Below are 7,569 nucleotides of genomic sequence, written 5' to 3'. Positions count from 1 at the left end.
TTTTGGAAGAAATGCAATCCTAAATACAATGTCCTTAAATTTTTTTTTTTAACTATCATCTTCAAGTCACATTGCAAGCTCATAAAATCCATCATTGACTTATCTTTCATGGTTAAATAGAAGTAAGAATTAATATTTATGAGATCTACCAATCACTCATGATTACAAGGTCATAATCTGTTTTATTATATTTAGCTATCTTTTTATCCACATATTACACGCCTATAGAGGTTATGTGTTGACCGAGTTTTCATAAGAAATAAGGGTGAGAAACTATTTTCTTTCATCAATATATGGTATTGAATGAGTTAGATGCAATTTAGACACAAAGCCAAGAGAAATCCTAATGTACAGTTTTTAGCTCTTATTTCTTTTAGCCACCTGAAAGTGTTGGGTTTGGATTTTATCCTACCAACCGTTCATTTTGTTGGATTTGAATTTTTTCCCACCAACGAGCTTGAGTTTTATCCCACCAACAGTTGGTGGGATAAAACTCAAACCCAACAAATAAATGGTTGGTGGAATAAAACTCAAATCTAACAAATAAATAGTTGATGGGATAAAATCCAAATCCAACAAAATAGACGGTTGATGGGATAAAACCCAATTGAATAAGAACCAAATCTAACAAAATAAACGGTTGGTGGGACAAAACCCAATCCCAACAAAATACGTGGTTAGTGAAATAAAACCCAAATCCAAGAAAATGAACGGTTTGTGGGATAAAATCCAAATCCAACAGAAAGTCCAAAATAATGCTGTGACAGCCCCACCTCCCCCTAAGGCGAACCAAAGGGTTCGGCGGACCGCCTGCCCAACTCTCGCCAGGACTACGGGGTCAAATCACTCCCAACTCTATAGCACGCGTGATAGAAACCAAAGAAAACGAACGATTGGGAAACCTCCAAGTTAAATGTAACTTGCCAACCCATAATATTGTCGAAATCCCTGCCGATTTTTTTTTTCCTTTTCACACTTGGATACTATACTCGTCCGAAACCTCAGTAATTTCATTAAACTCCACGTAGCCATAAAGAATGAACACATTCGAGCAGGGTAACACATGTACATGATTAAACACTTTTATATATATATATATAAATACATGATTGCAAATTTACAAATCAAAAGGGAGTTGTTGGATCGAAATACATTCAAGGTTTTGATCTATTGAGGAGCTATACAAAAGAATATATATCTAGCTCAACTCATGCTTCCAAACATCATTGTTCCCAAAAGATTTTCCTGTAAGGAAAACAAGGATAACAAAACGGGGTGAGCTATAAGCTCAATGAGGTACCAAAAATAATAATAGTCAAGGACCAAGGAACTTCATGCTCAATTAATCACATAGGTGTACCAAATAAGAAGATATGTAAACAACTTAGATAGAAAGGATACAGATGACCCTCAGGAGCCAATTTCCCGTTGCAGTACTTGATCCGACTACGTTGACCCTCCGTCAACTTCCAACTAAAGAAAACCAGTCCAGTAGAACACCGCTTTAACGCCGAATCCCGTTCACCATTCGTACCCCCTTACCGGGCCCGAACGCCAAATAGAAACAGGAATGGTAATACTCGAGTTTACCGGAATCAAGAGTCTTAATACTCAAAGATTCCATAAAAACAGGCACCCACGGATTGTCAATTTTCTCGACCAAGCCCTTGCATGGCTCGATTTAATTAACTCCCCATGAGATTGAGCTCAGGTTTAACAGGACGATCAAGTTTAACAGGACGATCGTGGACACACTTCCAAACGATCGCATAACAAGTGCAAGTAACAAGTTCAAGTACATAACAAGTACAAGTAATAGATTCCAGTTTGTTCAGTACAGGCAAGAGAACGAGTGTGATAAAGTACACCCTCGTCTCATACAAGATAAACAGTCAGGAAAGATATTCAAATAGCATGTTGCAAGTACATAAAATCAGTTTAGCAATAACTCAGGGGAGTGGTGCACTCACCTGATCAAACAAGGATAATTTCAAAAGTTTCCTTCCCAAGTGTGGCTTTACTCGTCGTTACCTCCTAGAACAATCAAGGCAAACACTTAAGACTCGACTCCAAGACCGAGTATGGAATTCGCAAGTGAGACTCGGTTACGAGCCATATGCCTAGTCAAAAGAACCATTAATGCAAAGCAAAGAGGTGACCTCGGAGTGAAAAGGTAACAATTAGTCTTAAAAGCATGAACAACCTCAAAGCCCTTCCTACAATGACTGACCAATTCCAAATTTGAAGTAGATAATGAAAGCAAGATCAATACTAGGAAAACAGAATTTTTCCAGTTCCGCGCGACCTTATATGAAAAATCATATCTCAAGTTTTGTAAGTCCAAAATTAATAAAAGTTATACCGTTGGAAAATACATTCAAAGGGCTATAACTTTCCAGAAAACACTATTGTAAGATTCAGAACGTAAGTCAGTCGAATTCAAGTCGCAAGTTGCTGCTTTATCCAGTGGAGGACAGAACAGGTACAAGATTTCAGTTAACTTTGAAAAATCACCATAAATTGGACAGATAGAAACAGGATCTAAAATTTACACGGTTTATAACCCTATGAATATAGTTTAAAACGCAATAAACGGAACTCAATTCCGACATTTCTACATCAAGATATAGCAAATCTCCCGAGACTGCACCGAAGCTCCTGCAAACATTTGGACAGCACTTCCCCTTGTCTTTCTTTACTTTTCCAACCAAGCCTCAACACCCAATCACAAACTATCAAATACCTTTAATTAGAGCCAAAATACCTTTCAAAACAACCAAATGGTAGCTCAACAAAGGAACCCTAGAAAAGTCCCAATTATAAACCTTAAAATCAAAAGACAGTTTTGACGTCATTTAACGGAATGGACACAACTGGAGCTAAACTTATCGGATTGGGGTACAATTTACACCGTTTCGAAGCCAAGAGAAAAGGGTACAATGTTGAAGAAGGCCACTCAGTCCAGTTTGCAATGTATCTTGGTAAAATTTACCAAAATAACCCCAGATTTTCCAATTCAAAGTTTACTGTGGCAGTCCTGATTCATTCAGTCATATCTCAGCATATACAACTCCAATTCAAGTGATTCCAAAGCCATTTGAAATCTAAGATACAAGGGTATAAATGTTAAGAAGACATTGGCAACCAAATCAATAGTATTCCTGGTCAAAACAACCAATTACAGAAGCTGATTAGCATGTTCGGATAGAAACAGGGCAGCAGGGGTATTTTGATCTTTTCACAAGCTACATTGCTCCGATTGAGGTGAAATTTTCTAGGCAACTATAAAACATAATTCTCTACAACTTTCATGTTTTAACCCAAGACTAATTCGGCCTATAACTAGGAGCAATAGTGCCGACCAGAATGGGGAAAATTGTAAACCCTAATCTGGAAATTTTCTATACAAGCTGAAATTCTTTGAAGGCAAGCAAAACTAGCATTCTCAAGCTCAAAATTGCTCATAACAACTACCAAATCATGCCCAAACATTAAGCATCATATGAGGACAGAAATTTTACTATAAAAACTGAAATTCACCATAACCCTACTTAAAACCATAAACTTATCCACAAAACTACACCTTTAACCTCTCCAATCCATTAATTGACAATTATCAAGAGTAAAAGGAAAGTTCTAGGGAATTTACCTTGAAACTTGAGGAAAGATGATAGCTTAGGTTTTCTTCTCCAAAAATCACTCCACCACAATCTTTAATCTAACCCAAAGAGCAACTTATATGGAGAGGTTTGCAAGATTTATGGTTGGAATCCAAGATTGAAGCAAGAAAGAATGGTGCAAGATGAAGTTTTTTTTTTTCTTCTTTCTTCCCTCCAAGGTTCGGCCAAGACACAAGAAATTGAAGATGATTTGTGGTCAAATTTTGGTATTTAGTAAAGGTAATGAATAGTGGTCAAAATGCAAGATTTAATCATATGGTGACACTTGTCACCCTATTTAATGCATGAATATCCCTTTGTTTCCTCAACTCTCATCCATATGGTATCCTCTAATCATCACTTAGCACCTAGTAAATTAAACCCTGTATACAAAACTTAACCCAATTGGCCGAATTTTACCGAACTTTCCACACTAGCGGGTCCCACGTCCGGTATACGCTCCAAAATTCCCATGAACTCATTTATACTAGAAAAATAATTTGAAAACTCTATTTGCTCATAAAAAGTATCTGGAAAATTTTCCTAATAAAGAAAATGCATAAAAGGTGTGACAGCCCCACCTCACCCTAAGGCAAACCAAAGGGTTCGGCGGACAGCCTGCCCAGCTCTCGCCGGGACTCAGTCGTTCAGTTTAGAGCGATCTAATGCGTTCCGGAACTTACAAACGCGCGTAAACAAGTCAAAATGTCAAAATAAAAAAAAATCGAAATCGGAGTCGGTCATGAATAGTAACCGACACGTCAAAACCCAACCAAACCTCAAGCAAATATTTACATGTTGAAATTTAGCAGATACAATCCAAAGTGGCATACCAAAGTGATTCAAAAGTGGATACAAGTATGGTTTGCCAAATCAAAAGAGAAACGGACCCAAAAATACATTTAGGGTTTCAATCAATGAGCTATACAAAAGATATGTCCAACTAGCTCAATTCGGCAACCAATTGTCAAATCCAGTCCAAAAGTATTTATTTTCCTGTAAGGAAAACAAAAAGGAACGGAAAGGGGTGAGCTTGCGCTCAATGAGGTACCAGACATATAGCAGTAAGAAACATGGAACTTCATATTCAATTAATCACATATGTGCATCAAATAAAGAAGTGAACAAACACCATAGACAGAAAGGATACGGGTGGCTCTCAGGAGCCAAATTCCCATTCGCTTCACCGAAACTTGATCGAAATAACAGTTGACACTCCGTCAACGTTACAAAAGTAACCAATACCGTAGACTCCACTTTCTTCGACTCCTTCCACCTCACATATCCCCACCGGGCCCGAAATCCAATCAGATCAGAATTGGTAATACTCGAGTATACCGGAATCAAGGGGTCTCAATACCCAAAGATCCCAAAACAGACTACCGTGATTCGTTATCTAATCGACCAGGCCCTTGCCGGCCCGACTCGAGTAACTGGCCACAGGTGTTGAGTTCAGAGGTCACAGAAAGGTCGTTGCATACAAGCTTCCAAACTATGTCAGAACAGATACAGATCCAGATACAGATAACAGATACAGATACAGATAGCAGATTCAGATACGCGTTCAAAATTGGCATATGAACAGACAAGAGAACGAGTGTGATAAAGTACACCCTCGCCTCCCTTTTATCAAAACAGTAGTTGGCTCCAACAGTCATAAATAAAGTATTTCAGATATTCAGATATTTCACATAACGGGTAGCAGGTAGTGGAACACTCACCGGGGTCAGTACAGATACCTCCCAAAAGAGAGCTTTAATCACCAAGAAACCCTAAAATAATCCAAGAAAAACAATTGAAGCTTCCACTTTCAAAAATCGAGTATATGTGAGGCTCGACTACCAGTCGTATGCCTCGCCAAATAATTACTAAAGCAAGGGTACAAAACATGATTTTTGGAAACGAAAGGGTAACATGAAGACCTAGGCTCAAACAACCCAAAAGCCCTTTGCTCAAATCACAAGTAAATCCAACTAGCCTTCAAGTAAATTTCGGCAGCAGATCCCTTGTGTTTACCTATTTTCCAGCCATCATGGCTTCATTATTTCCTCAAATCAGTCCCAACATCTCGTACAAAAATAATCTCATTCCCAAAAGCCGTTCACTAGGCTTAATGGCATTCAAGTACAAAATTTAGCTAGGAAATGACTGGATATGAAAGTCAAGCCCTAAACTATTCAAATAAACACAATAAGACTCGATTACAAGTCATAAACCAATGCCAAATACTACCAAAATAGGGTTCCATAAGCACACACAAGCAATAGAGGAAACCAGAAAAAATCCGGAAATGGAACTAGCTTTAACCCTGAAAAAATAGTTTTTGACGTCATTTTACGGTAATGGCACCAAAGGCACTACGATTATCGGATGAAGGTCCAAGACCCACCGTTTCGAAGCTAAGAGATAGGGTTACAATATTCCAGAAGGTCACTCAACCCAGTTTCGAGTGTAACCAGGTCAAAAATGCAAGATACTACACCAGAATCAAAAAAACAGATTCACAGAACGCATTCTACCGGAAACATCATAAATCAGGCTATCCAAGTCCAAATCCAGAAATTCCAAAACTAGATGAAAGCTAAGAAACAGGGCTACATTTCATCAGAAGGCCTCAACAACCAATTCGGAAGCATTCCTAACCAAAATAACCAATTACAGAAGCAATTCTCCAATTCGGGTAAAACCAGAACCGCAAGGGTAAATTCGACTTTTCTCAAGCTACGCTACTCCGATTGACCTGAAGTTTTGTAGGCACCTCTAAAATATCATTCCCTACAACTTTTATGTTTTAATCTAAGGCCAATTAGGCCTGTAACTAGGAGCTACAAAACCGGGCAGAATGAAGAACAATGAAACCCTAAGTTTTCAATTTCTTTCCAAAACAGCAATTGCTTGCAATTAACCACTTTTTCCACCTTCTAGCTTCCTTACATAACATTTCCAATCATCATACATGACCCCATAATCATATTCATATGAAAACAGAAAAATCCCCAAAAATTATAAAACTTCATCAATTCCACCAAAAATCAAGATATAAACCATAAAATTGCATCTTATACTACCACTAATCATGGATTAAACATCATTTGAGGGAGGAGAGTGGTTCTTCATGACTCACCTTAGAAACAAGAGAGAGAGAGCAACAAGTCCTCTTAGCTTTCCAAATAACTCCACACAACACCTCACTATCACTTAGCAAAGAGATTTTATGGAATGATTTGGAGTTTTATTGGTTGGATTTGAAGATTGGAGCAAGATTATGAAGTAGGAAGTTGGAAGATTTTTGCCTTCTTTGAGCAAGAGAATTCGGCCAAGAGGAAGAAGAAAATGGGGAATTTTTGGTAAGTTTTTGATTTATTTAGTCAATGGTAAGAAAATGAATAGTGGTCTTACAAGTCCCTCCAATCAAATGGTGACACTTGTCACTTATTTAATGCAAGCCTATCACTTTGTTTCCTCTCACACCAATCCAAATTGCAACCTCTACTTATCTCTTAACACCCGGTAAATTAATTCCAGTATCCAAAAGTTAATCTAGTTGGCCGAATTTTTCCGAACTTTTTGCACTAGTGGGTCCCACATCCGGTATACGCTCTTAATTTCTCAAAAACTATTCGATACTAGAAAAATCATCTAAAAACTATATCTGTTCCTTAAAAGTATCTAGAATTTTTCCTAATCACGAAAATGCAGAAAACAAGCCATGAAAGATAATAAAACCTAGAAAATGAGAAAACATACGAGTTCTCACACTCTCTCCCCCTTAAAAGAATTTCGCCCTCGAAATTTTTTTTTTCTCAACGGAATCTATCAAATCTAAAGTAACCAGTAGCCTGTACCTTCTACGTCCTCAGAAGAAACGAGGCTCTTCATTCCAGTCCCTTCTCTAGTTGACGGTCCAGGG

Source organism: Coffea eugenioides, unplaced genomic scaffold, assembly GCF_003713205.1.
Source record: "Coffea eugenioides isolate CCC68of unplaced genomic scaffold, Ceug_1.0 ScVebR1_2289;HRSCAF=3289, whole genome shotgun sequence".
Lineage (NCBI taxonomy): Eukaryota > Viridiplantae > Streptophyta > Magnoliopsida > Gentianales > Rubiaceae > Coffea > Coffea eugenioides.
Note: the sequence above shows the minus strand (reverse complement) of the source record.